We start from the raw sequence: 24,638 nt of genomic DNA on the forward strand, positions 1-24,638 counted from the left end.
AATATTAGACAGAACAATGATTTGAGATTACCATGAGGGTTGCAAACATTATCTTATAACCCATTATTTTAAATGGTGACAACTTTGTACTAATTGCATAAACAAACCAAGAAACAAACAAGCAAAAAAGAAAACTAATAAAAATGCTAGTTAACTTAATCTCTTGCTTTTTAACGATTTATAGTTGTTTTTTTTTTATGTCTTATTCTACTATGTCTTGAAAAGTTGTTGTAGTTGTTATTTGATTGGCTTTTCATTTAGCCTTTTTACTTAAGTCAAGAGAAGTTTATACACCACAATTATAGTGTTATACTATTCTGTTTTATGGTGTCCTTCCTATTGCTAGTGAGTTTTGTTCCTTCACATGATTTCTTCTTGCTCATTAACATTCTTTTCTTTTTTTTTTTTTTCCAGATTGAAGAACTTGCCTTAACATTTCTTGTAGGACAGATCTGGTGATGATGAAATCCCTCAGCTTTTGTTTGTCTCAGAAGATCTTTATTTCTTCTTCATGCTGAAAGGATATTATTGTTGGATATATTATTCTTGGGTAAAAGCTTTTTTTCTTCAGTACTTTAAATATGTCATGCCACTCTCTCCTGGCCTGTAAAGGTATTCACTGAAAAATCTGCTGCTGGGCGTATTGGAGCTCCATTGTATGTTATTTGTTTCTTTTCTTTTGCTACTTTTCCATTCCTTTCTTTATCCTTGACCTTTGGGAGTGTGAGCATTAAATGCCTTAAGGTAGTCTTCTTTGGGTTAAATCTGCTTGGTCTTCTATAACCTTTTGTTCATGAATGTTTATATCTTTCTGTAGGTTTTGGAAGTTTTCTGATATAATCCATTCAAATAAATTTTCTACCCTTATCTCTTTCTCTACCTCCTCTTTAAGGCCAATGACTCTTAAATTTGCCCTTTTGCGTCTGTGTTCTAGACCTTGGAGGTATGTTTCATTGTTTTTTAATTCTTTTTCTTTTGTCTCCTCTGACTGTGTGTTTACAAATAACCTACCTTTGAGCTTACTCTTTCTTCTGCTTAATCAGTTCTGCTGTTAAGAGACTTTGATGCATTCTTCAGCATGCAAATTGCATTATTCAGCTCCAGAATTTCTGTTGGATTCTTTTTAATCATTTAATCTCTTTGTTAAATTTATCTGATAAAATTTTGAATTCCTTTTCTGTGTTATCTTGAATTTCTTTGAGTTTCTTCAACATAGCTATTTTGAATTTTTCATCTAAAAGGTCATATATCCCTGTTTCTCCAGGATTGGTCCTTGGTGACTTATTTAGTTCATTTGATGAGGTCATGTTTGGTGTATGATGTTGATGCTTGTAGCTGTTCTTAGGTGTCTGGGCATTAAAGAGGTAGGTATTTATGGTAGTCTCCACAGTCTGGGCTTGTTTGTGCCCCTTCTTCTTGGGAAAGTTTTCCACGTATTAAAAGTGATGTGGCCTTTCCTTTAACCAACCCCAATAATGCTGTGGTTTTTGCAGACTTAAAGAGGTACTGCCTTGGTGTACTTAAGAGCTAGAGGAATTCTCTGGATTACCAGGCAGAAACTTGTGTTCTTTTTCCTTACTTTCTCTCAAATGTATATATTTAGAGAGAGAGTGAGAGTGAGAAAGAGAAAGAGGCTGTATCTATCTATCTATCTATCTATCATCTATCTATCTATCTATATCTTCTATCTAGATGTTTTATCCATTATTGAAAGTAGGATTTTGAAGTATCCTATTATTTTATTGCTATCTATTTCTCCTTTCAGCTCAGTAAATGTTTGCTCTATATATTTAGGTTCTCTGATGTTGGGTGCATATACGTTTATAATTGTTATATATTTTTGGTAGATTGACCCTTTTATCATTATATAATGCCCTTTTTTTGTCTCCTGACAGTTTTTGGCTTAATGTCTATTTTTTTTTCTGATATGACAATGCTTGCTGTCTTTGGTTACCATTTATAAGAAATATCTTTTTTCTTCCTTTCACTTTCAGCCCCTGTAAGTCCTTAAATCTAAAGTGAGTTTCTTATAGACAGCATATAGTTGTGTTTTGACTTTTATCCACCCAGCCACTGTATGTATTTTGATTGTATGTCTCCCTCAACCCACTAGACTGTACCAGTGCTGTCATAAATTCAAGACTAGAAAGGCACAAACTAATCCTCTTAGAAGCCCCCTCAGAAAGTTAGGGTACTGGATATGCATTAACTCATTACTTCCCTTGGGAGAAGCTGAGAGGTAGGGGGAATCTTCCTGATTGTATGTTGTTGTGCTTGTAGCAGGGATCTGGTGAAGAGGGTGTTTTGACTCTTCCTACTAGCTTCAATTAGTCTGGTTTCATGTTTTCCCAGGTTGCAAGAGACTTTAAATTAGTTTCCTAATTTCTCATGAAGGGAATTTGTGAATTGTTGCCAAATTAATTGCTAGTGGGAGGAAAAATATTCAGGGCTTCCTACTCTGCCATCTTGCTAAAGTTACCACCTAACATTTTTAAAAATAGGTCAAGAAACATGTTTTAAAATAATAAATGAGATTATATATATATATAATGTGCTTAATAGAATGACTAGCACATAATATGTGCTGAATTCTATCTACTAATACTAATGGTAATGATAGTAACTGAAATACTTAATAACATGAAATAATATATATTACATTCTTAATCAAATGACTGGTACATTATATGTGCTGAGTGGTATCTAATAATACTAATGGTAATGATAATAATGATATTAACTCGCCCAATGTCACATAAGCAATGATGCTGAAATTTAACCCAGGAATCCTGATAATTTTATGAGCAAAGCAGTTTGTCAAAGTGATTCTGTATTTATTTTATATATTATACAAAAATGTTCTTACACAGGAAGTCTGATAAAGAAAAACAAGTCACTCACACATAATTCTAGCATTTCAATATAATAGGTATCATCATTCAGTGTGATTTTAGATTTGCAAAGTTTGCTTTGAAAAATATTCCTGATGCTTGAATTTGTCCTCTACTTTCTAAGAACCTTCTGGTTTTTTTTCAGAGCAGAAAATAATCAAGAAAACTGTTTTTTCTTGCTCCTTTTCCTCCATAGCCTTAAAATATCTAGATTGTACATCTAGTTATTGTAATTTAGAATTATGATGGATCACCAATGATTTAGGTAAAAGAAAAGTTTATAACTAAAGAGAAAAATTGGAAAATGTTGACAGTTGTGGCTATGGAATAACCTAATGCTTTATTTAATTGAAACATAATATTAATTAATCTGATAGAGTTAAATACAAGGTTATGATGAGCAATCCATCCCTTCTCATTTGTTATTTGATTAAAGTTACATTATCACAAAGGATATTGAAGAAGTGTTCATCATTTTCTTCTCTCTTACATATACTATCAATGTGAGAATTCATGTATACCCCTTATTCAGTTCCCTGCCCACTCCACCCCCAGTAATCTCTTTGCAGTGATTAAAAAAATAGCTTTATTCATTTATATCAACTAGTATTTTTTAATGATAAGCAATAGAAATCCACTTCGAAATTTAATTAAAATGTGACTTTGCTAACCTCTCTGTGAGATGGATTTCTGACCTCAGTAATATTAGAGTCTTCAGCTCATCAAAGACAGTAAGTATGCTCATGATACTTTTCAGAGAGAAGAGAGAACTTAACAAGCACTATATAACTACTACCTTAGTCTTGGCTTCCATCCATCAACATTTCTTCCTGTACTTCTGCAATAGTTTCCTATCTAATTATCTTGTCTCCATTTTCTGTATCCCAAATTTACCCCCTCTATAACGATGAGTTATAGTCTTTCAATAACAGACATTTGATCATATTGTTCTTCAGTCTTTTCCCTTAATATCTTTCAGTGCCTCCCCAATACCTTTAGGATGAGTCTAAACTTTTTGTCACAGCATACAGGGTCTTTTATGATCCAGATTCTTCCTATTTCCCTAACCTTATGCCTTTTTATTTCACATTATACATTCAGCCATATCTACAATGGAAGTTCCTTACATGTGTTACTATTTTTTGTGCCGTTTTGCTTTTGCATCTGCCTTTTCCTTCTCTTAGAACACACTTACCCTTCTTTTCCAGGGTAATGTTTTCATCCTTTATAAATTAGCTTTTTCAGCACCTGATGGTCATGTTTCATGACAGACACTAGAATGCTATGTGACCAAGCCCCACTTCCCCTTTCCCCTGGAATCACAATTAGACTGCTTTCCTAGGCTCCCTCAAAGTTAGATATGGCCTAGTCACTGAGTTCTGATGAATGTGAGTGACAGTGATTTATGTCACTTCCCGACCTGACTCTGAAAACATTCCATATAATACTTTATGCCTGCTCCAGTTCCTCATCTTCTGGACAGATATAATGGATCCTGGAGGACTTCAAGATTCTAGTCGGTGATAAAGCCACTAGACTGGGGAGCCTAGTAACCCTTTGAGCCCTCTGATTAGGCACATCCATGTTGGACTACAGCATGAGCAAGGAGTAAACTTATGTTGTGTTAAGTCTCCTGAACCTTATAGTTTGTTGTAGCAGTTAGTCCACAATGACTGACACGCTTCCTTTGATGTATTCTTTCTTCCAAAGTCCCTACCACTGTGACAAAGTTATATGTGAGTAAAGCACCCTTCTTCTCAGGCCCAGATCTGGGACTGGTTTATTTATCTAAATGAAAAAAATGAAAGTTTCTTTCCTCCTAAAATTCACATTCTGGTGGTCAAGACAGCTAGTAAATAATAAAACCCTAAAATACAACTTTAAGCAATGATAAGTGCTGTCAAGTGAGATAAGGCTGGATAAGGGGATGGAAAATGGAGGGCGAGGGGTATATCTCTGATGTATCAGAGAAGGCTCTTCTGATGATGTTATATTGAATGGGCTCTGAATGTGAAGTGAGAGATAGGCCATAGATTGTTTGAGAATTAGGCAGGGAATAGAAAGAGTTAAACAGATGCAGAAAATAGTGTTGCTTTTTTATATTAGGACTATTAATAGCATAAAGAAGAGCAAGAACACTGATATGGGAGGAGTACAGTGAATGAGAAGGACAGAGAGGTAAGAAGGAGTTCAGAGAAGTGGGGAGGAGTCTCAGGTCATGGAAAAACTTGAAGGGCCTGGGGTTTTACTCTTACATAAGGTGGGGGAGAGCCACTGGGTGATTATGAGCAGTTGAGTGACATTTTGAAATGATTGCTCTGGCTAATGAGTAGAGAATAGTCTCAGTCGTGGATTTATGCAGGCGGCGTCCCACCTGTCTCCAATGCCCTTGGCCCACCAAAGTCTTTATCTCCAGTTCCTCCTGATCAAGGAAGCCAAAGCTGCGTGCTACAGACCATGTATCTGTTGGTCTCAGTCTGACCTCAAGTGATTTCCCTAATTTTCATCTCTCAATCATATTGCCAGAAACTGACTGCTTCTGTTTTTCAGTGAAATAAGAAGTAAGTCTTTAGTTACATAAGAATGAGGGTGTTGGTGGGAAGAAACGGGAGACTGGTTGGCTTTGAGAATGGGAGAGTAAATTCACTAGCAAAATGTAGGTTTTTAAATTTTTGCTTTTTTATGAGGTAAAAGGTGAATAGGCAGGGATCAGCCATTGTGTCCAAGACGAGCAAGAGAAAGATTAAAAGATAGAATCTTTTCCCAAGAAATGTCGACTAATTAGAGAAACAATGAATACCACATGAAATAATTACATGGCTGTATTTAATTCATTCAACCACTATCAATTCAACAACAATTTATTAATGCTTATTCTAAAGCAGAAGACTAAAACATTGTCCCTACTCTGTGTTTAATAGGGAAAAAACAAAAACAAGTTCTTTAAAATGCAAATCAAAACTACAATGACATATCATTTCACCCCAGTTAAAATGGCATATATCCAAAAGACAAGCAATAACAAATGTTGGTGAGGAGTGGAGAAAAGGAAACCCTCATATACTGTTGGTGGGAAGGTAATTTAATGCAACCTTTATAGAGAACAGTTTGGAGTTTCCTCAAAAATCTAAATATAGAGCTACCATATGATCTAGCTATTCCATGGCTATGTATATACCCAAAAGAAAGGAAATCAGTATATTCAAGAGTTATCTGTGCTCCCACGTTTGTTGCAGATCTGTTCACAACAGCAAGGATTTGGAAGCAATCTAAGTGCCCATCAACAAATGAATGGATAAAAAAAATGTGATACGTATACACAATGGAGTACTATTCAGTCATAAAAAAGGATGAGATCCAGTCATTTGCAACAATATGGATGGAACTGGAGGTCATTATGTTAAGTGAAATAAATCAGGAACAGAAAGACAAAGTTTACATATTCTCACTTACTTGTGGGATCTAAAAAGTAAAACAATTGAACCCATGAAGATAGATAATAGAGGAATAGTTATCAGAGGCTGGAAAGAGTAGCGGGAGAGAAGCTGGGGGCAGTGAAGATGGTTAATGGGTACAAAAAAATAGGATGAATGAATAAGTCGTACTATTCAATAGCACAACAGGGTGAGTATAATCAATAATCATTTAATCGCACATTTTAAAATAACTAAAAGAATATAACTGGACTGTAACACAAAGGATAAATGCTTGAGGGGATAGATACCCCATTTCACATGATGTGATTATTAGACATTGCATGCCTGTATTAAAAAACATCTCATGTATCCCATTAATATATTAATATGTACCTACTATGTACCTACAAAAGTTAAAATAAAAATTTATTTAAAAAAATTAAAAATGAAAACGAGTTCTCTAATAGAGGTGTGTACACCACACTATGAGAGCACCAAAGAGACAACTATTCAGTTTTTTTGGTGAAGGGAATGCATGTGATCAAGAACAGCTGTAGATAGGTGAGCTGAGTCTTGAAGGATAAATAGGAGAGTCTAGATACATGACCAGAATAGGCAGAGTAGTAAAAGACAGTGGAGAATTGAAAATACAATGTAATTCAAAGACGAGATTATTATTGGGGTTTGGTGTAATCAGGGAAGGCTGCATAAAGGAATTGGGACTTGAAAGGATTTGAAATATAACAAATGGGTGTGAATTTTAGGCTGGGAAAAGTATATGTAACAGAGACAGGAATATTCATGGCATATATTGAGGATGATTGAGAGAAATACGTGATATGAGCAGTCTTAATCATAAGCACTGTACGTGTACATGCTGCCTTCTTCTACAGAGTTGTGGGGGTGATGGGGTGGAGAGAGGCTAGATGGAGTGATTGGACTAGATTGTAGAGCGTCGTGCCTAATTCCAGGGTGTACATCTGATGTTCAGTTGTCTTTGGATGAATATGAAAGAAGATATTTTCCCCTGTGTCTATTTCCACCTCAGATAGTGCTAGCACATTGTTGACTCTACTCTGGTTCCTTCAGTTATGGAGAACATCTGGTAATGGACTACCATCCCGCAGGAGGGAAGCTAGGTGGCACTGCATTACTGCCCAGCCAGGGCTCCTTCAGGTCCCTTTGGTTTTAAATCAATGTTGATGAATATAAAACCATTCAGCGAGATAAATGGTCTGGAAATCTTCTAGAGAAAGGAATTTTTTTTATTTTGTAAATGCTAATGTAGCGAATCATTGTTATTTGGCCCCAAATTAGCTAGCTGATCTGCCTGAATTCTGCTATCAAGGGTATAATTCTATCAGCAGATGAAGATCGTTGTATTTTGCTGTTTGGGAAATTCTTTATTATATTCTGTAAAGAAAGTGTTAAAGTGATTAAAGATATGTCACTATCTCTTTCTAAGCTTCCACAAGGGGAAAATTGTCCTTTTTAGTTCTTCAGCTAGACTTCAAAAGACAGAGAAATAAAGCTGCCTTTCCCCCCACGCCACTTAGTGATAGAATTGGGAATCCCACTGAAAGCTAATGATAGCTAAATAAGTGTTCACCTGGATAAACTGCTGCTGTTTTGATTTTCTTTAAGGTTTTTTTTTTTTTTTTTTTTTCCTGAGGAAGGTAACATTAAGAATTCAGGTAATTTAATAGCACCCTGTACCTGATGTAGACAGCAGATTTCAAAAAAATAAGGGGCTTGCCTCTACAGGAGAGTGAGATGGTGGAAGATGTCTAGACACTCTCTACTGATAAAACATGTTGGTCTAAGATATAAATTTGCTTTTTAAGAAGTCAAATGTAATACAGAAGATAAGGCAGACTTATCTAACAATAAACCTGTTTTACAGAGGCATTTTAGTCAACTCAAATCTTTCCCTCCTCATTTTTCTCCTTACTTCTAGTTATTATGGTATGAAATTACATTGCCTAAATTAATAAAGTTGTACAAAACATCTAACCACAATTTTACTTAAAACATCAATTTCAGGAAGTAAAGGGCTATATGGGCCACTGACTGTGGACGAGAGCTTATTTGGGGTCAGTAAGAGCCAGACTCTCGAGGATTGTATGATGTACAGAGAGCTGGAAACGTGACTCTATACTAACCTTTGCAGTGCAGCAGAAAGCCGAGGAGCTCGAGAGGTCAGATTCAAGCCCAGTCCGTAAAGCAGAATAGGGCTGTAATAAATAACAGAGTCAAGAGTCCGAATGTAATAAATGGAAATAGAAGCAGGGCAGGACCAAAGAGAAGAGCCTGCAGGGGACTGGCTTAATGGTATCAGATTGACTATTGAAAGCCATTTTGTTTTCTAGGCTATTTCCCAGTTGCATGCTTACATATTTTTTACACACCTAAAATTATCACTCATGTTTAATGAGCCTTAATTCTCTTCTTCATGAAGATGAAAGAATGATTGCAATCAACATGTTTTTGGACTTACCCTGAATCACATTTTTACTACCCCCATGCATAATTGCAGTTTTATATTTCCAGCATTGTTTTGAAACACATACCCTTGGGCCCTAGTACTATAAATAAGGTGGAACTATCTTGTCCAAAATTAACAGTAAAAGAGGCCATTCAAAACTCAGTAAGATATCAGGACACACTGAAAAATTACAGTTAGTGAAATAAGCATGGTAGACAAATATTCTGTAAGATAACCAGGTTTTTAAGAACCTGATTTGATGAACTGGAAAGTTAGGGGGAAAAAGACCTAGAATGTTTCCTACTGTAACTTTGTTTGCATATTCTGATTTCTTAGGTTGGAATCAATCAATTTTGGTTTTTAAAAGTCCTGAATATTTCTCCGCAGAACATGTAGACCAATTTGAAAAACAACAATCCAAGCAAACAAAAAACAAACTCAGTTCTTGGTAAAAAGTCTGATTTCCTACATTTAGTAAAACTTTTATTGTCAAAATAATCTCTTCCCCTCAATCACAATGTTTCTCTATTTTATATAATTTGGGAAACATATTTCTTTACTTTAGAAAGTCGTGAAAGTCACACAGAACTGAACCAGCTTGTACACCCTATGACTTTACCATATGGCCAAATCATTATAATTATTCACAGTAATAATAGCAATCATGAAGCAGCTATTATACGCTAGAGTCTATATTATACCCTTTATATTTGTTAATCAATTTAATCATCACCATAATTCTATGAATTAAGTTGTTGATTTAGTAAAATTAAAAGCAGTTTTCTGATATCATGTAAGGATTACTGGATCTTCCGATTGTTGTGAAGCTTTTCTTAATCTAAAGTATTCCTTTCAGATTTGCATTGAAGAAAATGTTCTAAGGCTCCTTGTGCCTTCCTAAAGTCCCAATTTTCCAAAGCAGGCAGCTGACTGGGGACTTGAGAAGGGCATCTAATTTCTTGATTTCCGGCTTAGACATATTATTTCAGCAAGACTTAAATTTATTATCCTTCTCAGCAACTTTGCTGAAAAACACATCACATTGCATTGGCTGGAAAAAGACGGTTTGTTCTGTTCTCTTTAAAAAATGCATAATTGTGCATTTCATTAAAGCAAAAGTCAAGAAATTTTCTGTTTCTCAGCAGGCCAAAGGTAGGCAATTCTCTGACCATAACTTTCTGTTGTCCCAAATGCCTCGTTGAAAGTGTGGATTGTGACTGGGAATTTTGCTCCTGACATGATCCTGGGAGTCAAGGGAAGTGTCTAATGCCGACAAGTCTCCTCATTTTCAAAAACAGAGGCAATTTTATTTGTATTTCAAAAGTGTCCTCATTCAGCACATCCCTGGTTTCCATTTTGATAACCTATGACAGTATGCTGTCTTTCAATTTGGCATAAGTGGTACAAGGTTGATGTCAGTCAGATTTGTTTGATGCCTATATCCTTTTGAGGCTTGTTTTTGTATTTACTTTCTACGTGAAGATCATGAGTTTGAGACTGGCTGAAAATGTTCAATCTCTGTAAGTGTCTCAGGGCACACAGTCTGGTGTCATGGGAAGACACCTGGAAGCTCAGGGTCTATGTCTGGCTTCATCGGTCATTAGGTCTGGGATCATGGGACAGTGACAATCTCTTGGAGCCTCAGTTTCCTTAACTGTAAATCGGGAGGTTTAGATAAAATATTAACACAATAGTATTAATAATAACTGAAATGCACTGGATATTTTGACAGGAACTTTACATGGCTTCTCTTAGCATCAAAGTAGCATTTTGAGGCAGGAACTATTATTACCCCACTTCAAAGAGGAGTCGACTGAGTTTATTTACTTGTTTAACATAACGTAAGTGGTGAAGACAATGCTGAGACCAGGGCACCTGACTCTATTTTATTCTCTAAGTGTGACCTGCAGACCAGCAGCATAAACAATACCTGGGAGCTTATTAAAAATGCAAATTCTTGGGTGCACTCTAGACTGACTTAAAACCTTTTGGGTGATGTTCAGTACTCTGTGTTTTAACCAGCTCTGTGGGTGATTTAATACTAAAGATGGAAACTCTGTTCTAGGACCTATGATCTCAATCCTAGATTGTGGTTTTCTGTGTTCAACGAATTTTTCAGGGTCTGGAACGTAGTCCTATTGAGTGTTGCTGATTCTGTGGTTGTCTCCTTCCCCCATCACTGCTTTGAGTCTGCCTATCCCTCCTGCAGCTGTGTGCTTGCCCAGAGAACGGTGTCTGTGTAGGGAAGCAGCACAGGGCATGTGAAGATTGTATTCCTGCTGGGACTGCCAGTGTTCTTTCCTTGGCTCATACATCATTAAAGTCAATGCATATTACAGTCTTGCAGCTAGAAACCCTCTTATTTAACAATTCAAAAAAGTGCTCAAACCTTTGGAAACTCTCAAATGTAAGAATTTATACTTCCACCTGTTAAATGCATAAATGTCTCCTCATTCCTACCAAAGGAACTTTGATGGACTTTATGTGTTCCAGAAGATTTTGAGGCCTTTAGTTTTGTGAATTAACCAGGGAACACTGTACATTTATCTTTCTCTTGGAAAAATATCAAGCTATGTTTGTTACCATGAATGATAACAGATGCTATAAATACGACAGTTTGGTGTATAACCAGATTGCTACATAAACCTTCAGGAGCTTTTAAAATTTTTTCTAGAAAAAAAACGCAAAGGGAATTTTCCTTTTTTTCTGTGCCCTAGTAATCATCAGATATCATATCATCAATATATGTCATCAAAGGAATTTGAATTTCTTCCACTTGGTTGCAACTAGGGTAGGGTATGATAGTAAGTGGCACATTTGTAGAGTGTTAAGAGAAGTATGAATACAAAGCAGAAAGAAAATCCCAGCAGGAAAGAGAAAAAATACATTGATTTATATATTTTAAAAATGTTTAAAAAATTGTCATTATAGAAATTCATGAAGTATAATAAAGTACAAGAGGAAACTGAAAATACTTCACACTCCCACTATTCAGCATCAACCAGTAACATTTAATGAATAAATATTTTTAGACTTTTTTGCTGGCATACAGAGACATTTGTACTTTAGGTCTGTATTTTGCCAAAAACTCAAATCCTGGTTTGCATGCCTTTTTGAAATGTAATGGTTGTGGTTCTCACTTCATGTCAACACATATAGATGTGTACAGCTTTCAAAAGTGACTCTTCTTGCAGAAAGAACTGATAAGTAGTCACTCTTGTACTTTGGTGTCATTGGCTCAACATGTCAGACATGTGTCTGCCTGAGTTATCTTCCAGTGTCACCTGGGTAGACGTGGGAAAATAATCAGGCAGACATAATCTGCCTCTCATCGGTGGTCACTTCAAAACCAAATAAAATGGCTATTGTGAAGCTCATTCAGTCTATTGCCTGTGGCTTCTTTTAATTTTAATTTACTAAGTACTATGCAGTTCTGCCTTAGAAAGTTCAACTTTAAGGCACATTTTCTTTGATTAATAGTTCCCTTTCCTTACCAATACAGACATTCCAAAATAAAGTCTGAGTTCATTTCTTTTGTTCTTTTTGTTCCCGTAGGGAATTTCTACCCCAGGGAAAGAGCTGTTAGGGAGATTCCAGGGATCAAATTCAGGCCATTTGAGCTGTGTTCTAGCTGTTTAATTATTAGAAGAACTTAGAGATAAAAAGTGTACTATAAATTTCAAAGGTTATAAATTCAGGCTGTATCTACACATAAATTAGCTTGGGAAAAAAAGACAGTTGAATTCAGCGGAACGACTGGTAATGAACTAGTTAGCAACTGAGTGTAATTTGCTGCATTTTTTAAAGCTGATTTCTGTTAGGGACCAAAACAAGACACTTTTCTTTGTGGTGGGTTTTTCTGCCTTTCAAACAGAAAGTTCTTACAAACACAGGATGCTTTGCCAAGAGATGTTTAATCTAAAGACTTGCCAATTCAAGAATGGAATAATTTGTCTGAATCCGACATCAGGCAATGACAAATTCTTTATTTGATAAAGCATATTAACTGAAGAACATGCATTGCAGGCACCCACAGAAGAAGCCACCCCTGTCTGCTCAGATCATGATTCTCTGGTAATAACATACTGGAGGGCGACTTGAGGAACAGAAGAGCAAATTCTTGAAAATGCACTGAATTGTAGTTTAATGGTCAGAAAGCATTTGTACAACTTTAAGAATAAATTATTTTTTCCTAACAGATCAGAATTCTTCTGCCTCTTCTTTTTAGATGGATATATGTAAAGCAAAAGTCATATGGCTTGTCAGTTTTCATTTTCTGCTAAACGAAGTCATTAACATTTCAAGACTTTTGTTTCTTTCATTTCTAAAGAACAGATACTAATTTTGTATTATATGCAAAGGTTATAAAGAAAGAGGATTAGGAAGAAATGAATAAAGATTATAAGTTATGTATTTAAAATGTAGCAAGTAATTCTAGTTTATAGGATAAGCCCTAGAAAAAAAAATGTAAAAACTAAACTATGTATCTACCTTTTACCCTAATCATGACTACCCCAAATCAAAACAGTCCACTGAGAATAAGACAATGTGACATTAGGAATAGGTGAATAAAAATAGTTATTTAAGGGAACCAAATGGTTTTTCAAATCTCACTTGATAATTTATACAGATGCTCCCTCTTCAAGGAGGTGGAACATACTTTCCATCCCTTAGGTATGAGCTGCAATAGTATTCTCCTTCCAAAGAGTACAGTGTGAAAGCTGGGGGGCCGAGAATAACTTTACAGTAGAGAAAACTGGCACATGCTATCTCAGCCAGGTGATGAAGGTTAACATGAAGAGTGACAGGTTGATATTATTTATCCTTGATATTAGGCCAAAAAAATGGCACTTTACCTCGAAGGTCTTTCTTCCCTAAACCCATACTCCAGTGTAATCATTATAAAAACACCAGATAAATTCCAATAGCTGTGCAATATAGTTATTTATCCCCTCCAAATCTCATGCTAAAATTTTGGCTGGGCACTGAGCTGGATGCTGAATAAGCAGTCGTGAACAGAACAAGTACAGCCCCTGTCCATGTGGAATTCTTTCTCCTGTTAGGGCCACACCAAGACTGGTGGCTACTCTGTGCAGGGGAATAATTTGGCATTCCTTCGAACTGAGAGTGGAATCTAAGTCTTGTTTGGTGGGAGTTCTCTGTCCCTACTCTCCAATCAAGACCAATAGCTCTGGCCCCAATCCACAAATTTCACACAGCAAAGCTAGGAAGGCAATTTAACTGGTCTCTTTGGATCAGTTAAATATAGGAGGTATTTCATTCTTTATTGGGTGACAATGTTCCTTCCATTCAGTCAGTATTCTAAAAGTGGCTAAGTTCCTTTTATCTTATCACGTCCTGGTGAAGTTCAAAGCAGTAGGTGATTTTGGCTCCCCTTTTAGACTGATGTTAGAAGCAGCTGTCTGGCTGGGTTGCCCCTTAATCCAACCCTAGTTTAATGTGGAAGGTACACATTAAATAAACCTTTAGAAACATTTCATTGGAGTTAATTTGATTTTGTGATTCTAAATAAATGATAGATTTCTCTCCCCCTGCCCCCTCCGCCCCAGGCAAATCTCTTCATTTTTGTTTCCCTGTTTATTCGTGAAGCCTTTCCCGGGAATAAATAGCTCACAGCCCTGTGGAGCTCCTTGGAGAAGGTCTGAATGAGACAAGCGGGGCAAAGCAGCCCATCTGTACTTTCTGTTCTTTACGTCATGGGGGAGATTGCTGCTTTCTTGGTGCACAGCAGGACAGCGTGAGAGCAAAAGCCTTAGAGAAACAGTGATTTATACCAGCTGTAGAGAGTTTTGCCAAGAAATAGACTGATTTCTCCAAATAACAAACTTTTCAAGGTAAATGCAGATAAATGGCAGCAAGAAGGACAAGGGGCAGAGTGGACGCTTGGTTTTGGTTTTGGTTTTGGTGCTACAGTAGAAGTGCAAGGCTGCAAGCTGGAAAGAATAGATTGGGGACCAGTGTCTAACACCTTTAATACTTTTTGGAATGGGCTAACTGGCAATCAAAAATTTGTTAGGTTAAGTTTGAATTCAGGGCCCACATACTTATTTCTGTATATCTTCCTGATCCCCATACACTCCCATAAAACTAGCTGCTCTTTCTCCTTCTCTCTTTATCTCTGCTAACTAAATCTAATCTAGATGGTTCACAACACATGTTATGTAGAGCTTAGTGTGGATTAAGCCACTTTCACTTTTTTTCCCCCAGAAAAGGATTTTTTTAAAATTCAAGTAACTGCAAATAGGAAACCAGAGGGGAAGCCCCAGGCTGAGGCATATCATGGCTACCCCTCCCTAAAAGAACAGGGGGAAGAAGTGGCCCCTACACCCTTTATGGTCAATTTGGGACCCCCTTGCTCACTCCGCTGCAGCATCCTAGGCGCAGGGCCCCACCTTCCCTGGGACCAGGGTAGTCGGTCACCCAGCCTGCCATGCCCCAGCCCCTCTTCCCCATGAAGAGTATCTTGGGGTAGGGCATGGTGGGCAGAACAGGAGGCAATGAGGATGAACATCTGGCGCTGGTAGCAGCAGCAATGACAGATGTCAAAGAATGGAAAATTGAACAAAAAACAACACAACTGTCCAGAGGTAGTTTATGAACAGAGGAAAAATGGAACCAGAACCTTGGGGTGTAGGGAGGAGCTGGAGGGTTGGGAGTGGGCAGAGTGAGCTCCTTGTTATTGGTGCCCCATCTGAGGAGGGGGAAATGGCCGAGTGGCAGAAGCAAAGTAGTGTTGGGAGAGCAGCCCCAGCCCACCTCAGGTGGCAGGCACAGGGCTCGTAGGCCTCACCTGGATTATAAATGACTGCATCCCCATCACTGCAACATGTACTCAGATCCCAGGCGGAGTGCAGGGGGCTGGGGCCACCGTGAAGAGGGCGTAGGGGACTCACGCCCCTTCTGCCTTCCTGTAGTCAAAGGTGGCTGTCCAACCTAGTGCAGAGGGGAGGCAAGGCAGAGAAGGATGAAAGGCGTGAGCCCTACGTGGTGACAAAGACAGCTTGGCTGGGGAAATTCTGGAGCCAGCACGCACCTCCATTGGCCACATCTGCTGCTGCCAGGGCAGTGGAGTAGGGCATGGCAGGATGAATTGGGGCTTGGGCCGGTTTTAAGGCCAGGGGAACCCTCCCATGCCCACTATGGGAAGCCAGAGGGAACAGTGGAGGGGCAAAGAGGCGCCCCCAAACCAAAAGCCCAGACCAATGTCCCCACCACCATAGGGAAGCTGCAGGTGCGGCTAAGGGGGACGTTAGCCTTGTCCAGGAGGGCACATGTGTATGCGTGGGTGGGTGGGGGAGCTGGAAACTGAGGCCAGGGGAAAACTGCTCCCCATTCAGCCCACTGGGGGCCGTGCAGCAACTGGTGTGCTGTGTAGTGTGGTGGTGAGGGCGCAGGTGGAAGTTGGGGGTGGCGGCCGGAGGCGGTGGTGCTGGTGGGCCTGGGGAAGGGGCGGGGGTCCTGGGAGCGGAGCAAAGCTGTCCAGTCCCAGAAGAAAGCTGCTCCTCTATTGAGGGGCAGACGGCATGCCCGGTCACTGCTCCTTCTCCAGGGACTCCTGCGAGATGCCCTCCTCTTCCTCCTCCAGTTTTTGGGGTCTGCCCCTTGGTTTCCTTCCTGGACTCGTGGTGGTTTTCCCGGTCTTGGCAGCGCCCTTGTTTGTGCTTCCCTTTGGTTGGCCCGAGGTCTCTGAGGTGTTGGGACTTCGCTGGGCTCCTTCGGAGGCTGCCCCAGCCCTGCTTCTCAGTGCGTCCTTTTCCTGATTGGAGGCCAAGGGCTGGCTGGACTCCGAGTTCGACTCTCTCATCTTGCCTTCTCTAAGGAGGAGGTGAAAGAGCGATGGCTGGGATGCTGGAGCTCGGCCGCCCGCCTGCGGTGCGCACTCCGGGTTGCTGGGAGTGGCAGTGCTGGGCGCTGGGGACCAGCCTGGCTCTGCCACCGCTGCCGCTGGTAGCAAATACGGATCTCCACTTTCACTTTTTAAAAGGATGAAGCTGGAAACCATCATTCTCAGCAAACTGACACAAGAACATAACACCAAACACTGCATGTTCTCACTCATCAGTGGGTGTTGAACAAGGAGAACACATGGACACAGGGAGGGGAACATCACACACCGGAGCCTGTTGGGGCTTTGAGGGGCTGGGGGGGAATAGCAGGGGGTGGGGGGATTGTGGAGAGATAACATTAGGAGAACTATCTAATGTAGATGACAGGGGGATGGATACAGCAAATCACCATGGCATGTGCATACCTATGTAACAATCCTGCACGATCTGAACATGCACCCCAGAACTTAAAATATAATAAAAATAAAAATGAAAATAAAAGGAGTACTTGTGTTCAGTTTCATCTTCATTGAGAGATGCAAAGGTTTGTGCCCTGATAAAAGCACTAGGGCATAAACGGGGAGTTAGGAGGTTTTGAGGGACCGTGTAGGAGGGCTTGCAAGGGAAGCCTCTGAATTCATACAAAGCAGGAGCTGCTAATTCAGCTGTGCACTAAGAGACAGAACAGAAGCCCTGTAGCTTCGTGGCTATTGCTGAAGACTTGGGAGGATCAGTCAACCCTCTTCACCCTCCGGACTCCTGATGTCGTTCCCATTAGTGATGCTGAGGACATGGTGGTTGGGAGATTTTCCTCTGCTAACCATCTGACTTCATTTTGAACTCCGATTCCCTAACTTGCTAGTTGGGCAGATTACTTAACCTTGGAGCCTCAGACACTTCAGCTGTAAAATGTAGATAATAATAGATGCCACCTCATAGAACCGTTGCTATGAAGGTTGATCAAAATGATGCTGCATGGTGCTTAGCCTGGCACGTAGTTCTCCGCCAAGCAGTCAAGTAAGCTATTAACTATTAACGGTAAAAAGAGAAACCAAATGGAGAGTGTGCTTCCTGCTATTTTCCACTGAGTTTGAACAAACATTGGCCCCGCTTCACTGAAAGGCTAGCGGGGCTTAGATGGGGGAGAAAAGGTGAGAGCTTCAGCAAGCTCTAAGTAAGCGTATCATACAGCTGATGACACTCATGCAGCTCAGGCAACTGCAGAGATGTTCTGAGTGACATTTCTCCTACTCCCTGAAGGCTTAGTGCTGAAATAATGACATGGATGACAGGTTTTCATTTTCCCCCCAATTTTCCTGCCTACATGGTTAATCTAGGGGTTCTATCTGTGTGCTACACCTGATGGGGAGCACAAAATTCTAACAAAGATGTCTAAAGTGTACCACATTTTTCATCTGGGAGTATTGTATTGCAGATCCGTCTCGGACTCTGGTATAGCAGATAAACATAAACATGATCATACTGTATATTAGGACTTTAAGAAGCTTCATTCTGGGCCAGTAATCTGAGCTCTCACTATATTTAGACAATTTCAAATTGAAGAAAACAAGAGACTACAGTAGTTATTAAACATTAGAATCAGTTATTTAATAGAGAAGAAATTCTCATTTCTCTGAGGTGATTTGGAAGTGACGTTGCCCGAGGGCAGGATGAGATAACAGGATTTACTGAGCTCTCTCTCAGCCGGAATTATTCAGGGAAGGCTCTAGTTCAAATGCTTTGTATTAATTCTTTCTCACAGCATCTCCAACATAAATATAGAATCCGCTCATTTCTGTCTAAATCCATTCTCAACGTCAAAGTCACTCATGTCGCTCTTCACAGTGATGTTACCTTTCACATTGGCCACTGCAATAGCCGCCGCTCACCTTCCATTCTTAGTTGCCCCCTAAATCCATTATGTTCAGAGAGGTCCGAGTAATCTTTCCCCCCAACATTTTACTAAGAAAATTTTCAAACATAAAGCAAAATTGTAATAACTTTACTATGAACATTCATCTACCTGCCAGCTAGGTTCTGCCATTACTTACCTTCTCACATTTCTGTCCATCCATCTTTCTACCCCTTGATTCATCCACTAATCCATCTTAATTTTGGTGTATTTCAAAGGAATCGAACATACCAGTAGTGTTCCCTGTAAACACTCTGGCATGCATATAACTAATTGAAGTTTCATCTATCTATCTATCTATCTATCTATCTATCTATCTATCTGGAGAGAGAGAGAGAAAGAGAGAGAGAGACAGAGTTTCCCTCTGTTGCCCAGGCTGCAGTTCAGTGGTGCAATCTTGGCTCACTGCAACCTCCACCTCCCAGGTTCAAGTGATTCTCCTGTCTCACTCAGCTTCCCAAGTAGCTAGGATTACAGGCAAAAGCCACCACACTTGGCTAATTTTTGTATTTTTAGTAGAGATGGGGTTTTGCCATGTTGGCTAAGCTGGTATTGAACTCCTGACCTCAGGTGATTCACCCGCCTCAGCCTCCCAAAGTGCTAGGATTACAGGCGTGAGACACCATGCCTGGCCTTGAAGTTCAATATTTATGTAGTTTTTTTCTTTTAATGTAAAATTTGAACACCAAATTTACATTTTTTGAGTTTTCACTACTGCGTAACTCCTTTTTTAAATAATTCATTTTTTATTATTATTTTATTTTATTTTATTATTTTTTTTAAAGATGGCATTTCACTGTGATGGCCAGGCTGGTCTTGAACTCCTGACCTCAGGTGATCCACCCACCTCGGCCTCCCAAAGTGCTAGGATTACAGGCGTGAGCCACCGTGCCAGGCTTATTTTTTAGATGGAGTTTCACTCTTGTTGTCAAGGCTAGAGTGCAATGGCTCAATCTTGGCTCACTGCAACCTCCACATCCCGGGTTCAAGTGATTTTCCTGCCTCAGCCTCCCAAGTAGTTGGGATTACAGGCATGTGCCACCGTGCCCAGCTAATTTTTTGCATTTAGTAGATACGGGATTTCACCAGGTTGGTCACGCTGGTCTTGAATTCATGACCTCAGGCAATCCACCTGCCTTGGCCTCCCAAAGTGCAGGGATTACAGGCCCAAGCCACCATGCCTGGCCATTAACCCTAACTCTTATCAAGGATAGATTACTGTCATTCCAAAAAGTTCCCAGAGGACACCAGTGTTCTAAGCTTTTGCCACTGTGTAGTAATTTCTCCTGTTCTAGAATATCATGTAAATGGAATTATATAAAATTTTCTTGCCTGTAGAAGCAAATTAATTCCTTTTTATTGTTGAGTAAAGTACATTTATAAATATTCCACAGTGTGTTTATTATTCTTTTATTAGTAGATTTTGGGGATGTTTCCTGTTTGGGGCTATAATGAATAAATCCGCTATGAAATTCTTGCACGAGTTTTTTTTTTAATGAACACATATTTTCATTCGTTTTGAGTAAATACCTGGAAGTAGAATTGCTGAGAAGGTGTGTTTATTTATTTTTTATTTTATTTATTTATTTATTTTGAGATGGAGTCTTGCTCTGTCACCAGGCTGGAGAGCAATGGTGTGATCTCGGCTCACTGCAAACTCCGCCTCCCGGGTTCAAGCAATTCTCCTGCCTCAGCCTCCCATGTAGCTGGGACTACAGGCATGCACCACCATGCCCAGCTAATTTTTGTAGTTTTTAGTAGAGACGGGGTTTCACCATGTTGGCCAGGATGGTCTCGATCTCTTGACTTCTTGATCCACCTGCCTCGGCCTCCCAACGTGCTGGGATTACAGGCGTGAGCCACCGCGCCTGGCCAAGTGTGTTTATTTTTAAAACAGAGTAGCCTTTTAGAACTATGTTAAATAATATCATTCCTCTTCTATTTTCAATTCACCAGTGACTTCCATTGTAATTAGGATGACATCCTGCCATAGTAAAAGCTCAGAAAGATCAGTCTTCTGTCTTCCTCCAGCTCAGTCTCATGCTGCTCCCCTGACCATATCTTCTACTCCATCCTACCTGCCAACTTGTCCCACACCATTCTATTCCTTAACAAGCCAAATGTGTCCCCCAATTGCTCATACCCTTGTTACCCCGGCCAAGACCATTATTATTTCAATCTATTATATGGCTGTTTCATTCTTCAGGCATCAACTTAAATGTTACCTCTTCAGAGAACACCTAGGTTTGGAGAGGTTAAATCACTTGAGCAATGTCACACAGCTGGTAGAGCCAACATGTAAATCCATGCAGACAATCTGACCCAAAAGCCCACTCCTAAGCATCTTACAACAGAAGCCTCCCTCAATGCTGTGTCTTGTGATAGTTTTTTCCTTCTCTCTCTTAGCTACCATTCACTGCCCTTTTCGTTTGTCTTATTCTTTTCCTTTGCTTCACCTGTTCCTTAGAATTGTTCCTTCTAAGGTTATCCATGATCAACTAATTGTTAAATTCTGTGAAAATACTTTGGGCTTACATGACTTTGCCTTTCTTTAGCATTTGACTCTGCTAACTATTTCCTTTCCTTGAAATGTTGCATTTGGCTTGTCTAAGCAGTCATTCATGGTTTTCTCTGTCTCTGTGGCCCCACATTTTTGGTATCTCTACTCAGTGTTCCATTGCTTTCCCTTCAGGCACTGTTGCTTCAGAAGTCATCCACTGGTGTTATTCCTGTAGCACTTCACGCATTCTCCCTGGGAGATCTCATCTACGTCTATGGCATCAATCGTGATCTACATATTGATTGCCTCTTCAGCTAAATCCCCAGTCTAAATACATATTGAATCACTTTAATTGCATGTCCCAAAGGCACCATGTTAGTCTCCAAAGATGGGTCCCAGTGAGCCATATCTCCCAGTCTTTATGCCCTCTGGAGTCCCCTGCCCTTGAATCCAGGCTGACCCTGTGACTCTCTCTTAACCAGTAAAATGCTGCAAAAGTGGCAGTGAGTCCCAAGGCTAAGTCACTAGAAGCCTTACAGCCTCTGCCTAAGCCTCTCGAAATGTGAGTTGTTGGGATACTGTCTCTTGTAACCCAGCTATCCTGCTGTGAGAAGCTCAAGCCACATGGAGAGACCGTGTGTACGTGAACAAGCCTAGCTGAGCTTTTATTCAATAGCCAGCATCAACTGCCACCCAAGTGAGTGAACTGTCCTAGATAACCAGCCACTTGAGCCTTCAGCTGACTGTAGCCCAGCTCATATCTGACAGAAACTACATGAGAGAGCCCATACAAGAATGTCCAGCTAACCTTGGCTCACTCACAGAACCATGAGAAATAACACGAGTTATTCTTCTAAGCTGCTAAATTTTGGAATAGTATGTTATGCAGCAATGGATAACTGGAACAGGCATCTCAAATGCAATATTCTCAAACTGAACAAACTGTCTTTCTCTTATACCATGTCCTCCTCCAATCTCCATCATTCTGGTTAATGGCATGGCTGTATACCTAAACCTAAACCTGGGGGTCATTCTTTTATTTATTTATTTATTTAGAGACAGGGTTTCACTCTGTTACCAAGGCTGGAGTGCAGTGGTGCAACCAGACTCTTTGCACCCACCCTGTGGGCTCAAGCGATCCTCCTGCCTCAGCCCCACCAGTAGCTGGGACTATCGATGCATGCCACCAAGTCTGGTTAAATTTTGGTATTTTTAGTAGAGGTAGGATTTTGCCATGTTGCTGGTCTCAAACTTCTGACTTCAAGTGATCCACCTACCTCAATCCTGTTATTTTGCCCAGGCTGGTCTCCTGAGTTCAAGTGATTCTTCTATTTCTTATTAAATCAACTTTCACCTCCAGTCGGCTTCCCTTTCAGTCCCATAAATTATATTATGTAAACGGATCATGTAGTCTCCCTTTTTCTCTGCCCTGTTCCCGCTCCCTTAGTTGTGCTTTGCTATGGTTTGAATGTGACCCCCAAAAGCATATGTTAGAAACATAATCACCATTGTAACAGTATTAAGAGGTAGGATCTTTAGGAGAGAATTAGGCCATGAGGGCTCTGTCCTTATCAGTGGATTAATGCCATTATCACAGGAATGGATTCCCTATAAAGGATGAGTTTGACCCCTCCTGCTCTCTCTCTCTCTCCCCTATTTGCCCTTCTGCGATGGGATGATGTAGCAAGAAGGCCCTCACCAGATGCTGACTCCTTGATCTTGGACTTCCCAGTCTCAAAAATTGTGAGAAGTAAATTTTTATAGTTTATAAATCATCCAGTCTTAGGTATCCCTCATAGCAGCACAAAACAGATCAAGACAGACCCTTTATCCTTTCTCATGTACACAGTTAACGTTACTGTTTTAACTGGTCTCCTGACTATTGGCCCTCCCAAAACCATTCTCTACACTGCTGTGAGTTATCTTCCTAAAACATGAGCCTGATCTTGGCTATAAAGCTGCTCATGTTTCCCAATTGCCCTCAAAATTAAGTGGAAACTTTAGTAGGGTACACAAATTCTTCATAATCTGGCCCATTAGCACTTCATTATCATTTATGTCTGCTGCTCTTCCACAACTATTTGGTCTCGTTCATATTCACTCCCATTTTTTTTTTCCCAGAAGGCTCTGTCCTCTCTTTCATCCCTGGACCTTTGCATATATCTTTCTGTACTTGTATCCTGTAGTGGTTAAGAGCTCTGGATCTTATTGTGACTTTGTCGCTTTCTAGCCATGTGACTTTGGCCAACTTAGTCTATGTATCAGTTGCCACAATGGAAATAATAGTAGAGACTACTTCATGTGGTTCTTGTATGGATTTAAAAAATTAACACAGGCCGGGAACAGTGGCTAAAGCCTGTAATCCCAGCCCTTTGAGAGGCAGGTGGATCACCTGAGGTCAGGAGTTCGAGATCAGCCTGGCCAACATGGTGAAACCCTGTGTCCACTAAAAATACAGAAAATTAACCAGGCATGGTGGTGAGTGCCTGTAATCCCAGCTGAGGCAGGAGAGTCACTTTAACCCAGGAGGCGGAGGTTGCAGTGAGCCAAGATCATGCCATTGCACTCCAGCCTGGGCAACAAGAGCACAACTCTGTCTCAAAAATAAATAAATAACACAGGTAAAAAGCTTAGAGCAGTGCTGAGCACATCATAAACACATTAGTGGCTAAAGCATCAACAAGGGTTGCGAGCTACCGCTATTTTTTCTTTTCCTAGAATTCTATCTCTTACCTTCCACTCTTCTCACTGCCGTCATTTGCCCAGAAATCTTTATATGTCCTGCAAAACCCAACTCCGATATTTTACTGTTAGGGAATTATCAGTGACCGCTCTAACAAAGTTCTTGATGTATGCTATTCACCCCCGACTCTCTACTTTGTTGATGCTTTATTATTGTACTTACTACTCCATACTTAAAGTATGTAATTAGTAATAGGCAGAAAACCTGGAATTGATTCCCAGTGCCTGGTACATTACAGGGGCTCCTTCTATACCTGCTGAGTGAATGATAGAAGGTCAAGTGAACAAATGAAAGAAATCAGGCAGAAAATATTTTCAGGTATCTTGGGGAGGTGAGAATTAGAGAAGAAAAGAATAAAGGAGGTTGGGATTTGATGAAGAACGTATCTGTGACAGTGAAAGTCAGTTGTGGGATTTTGCTGTTCATATTATTTTCTTTCCTTTTCAAATCAGTGTGAGTTTTACAGACATTAATAAGAATTTCACCTTGAGCTGGTTACTGTGCCACCATCTGGCTGCTGTTTCAGCCCCATCAGTGCTCCATCACCGTGGTAAGTAAACACTCACTGAGGGGTGACAGTGCCCTCTGCATTTATCTGGGAAACTCCAATGACTCATCCAAAAGTGTGAGAAGCCAAGCAGCTTTCCTCAGCCAGGAGATAGCTATAACCCGGCCTCGATTCACGCCAAAGCAGCCTGAGGAAAGTGCCCTGGAAGTGAACAGCCTACTCATGATTCAACGAACCCAAAAGCCAGACTTCTGACTAGTATGACTGGGGTGGATAAAAGAACGTCAGTCCCTCAGATCTGAGCCTGTCCTTTCCCGAGGTGAGGGAGACCTTATT

General features: G+C 40.0%; 1 pseudogene; it reads right to left on the reverse strand.

Moving 5' to 3' along the window:
* Positions 1-16,344: 16,344 nt before the first annotated feature.
* On the reverse strand, positions 16,345-16,617 carry LOC116539803 (annotated as a pseudogene).
* Positions 16,618-24,638: the final 8,021 nt, after the last annotated feature.

The sequence above is a fragment of the Sapajus apella genome, unplaced genomic scaffold (genome assembly GCF_009761245.1).
Source record: "Sapajus apella isolate SASKATOON/1434 unplaced genomic scaffold, GSC_monkey_1.0 scaffold133, whole genome shotgun sequence".
Lineage (NCBI taxonomy): Eukaryota > Metazoa > Chordata > Mammalia > Primates > Cebidae > Sapajus > Sapajus apella.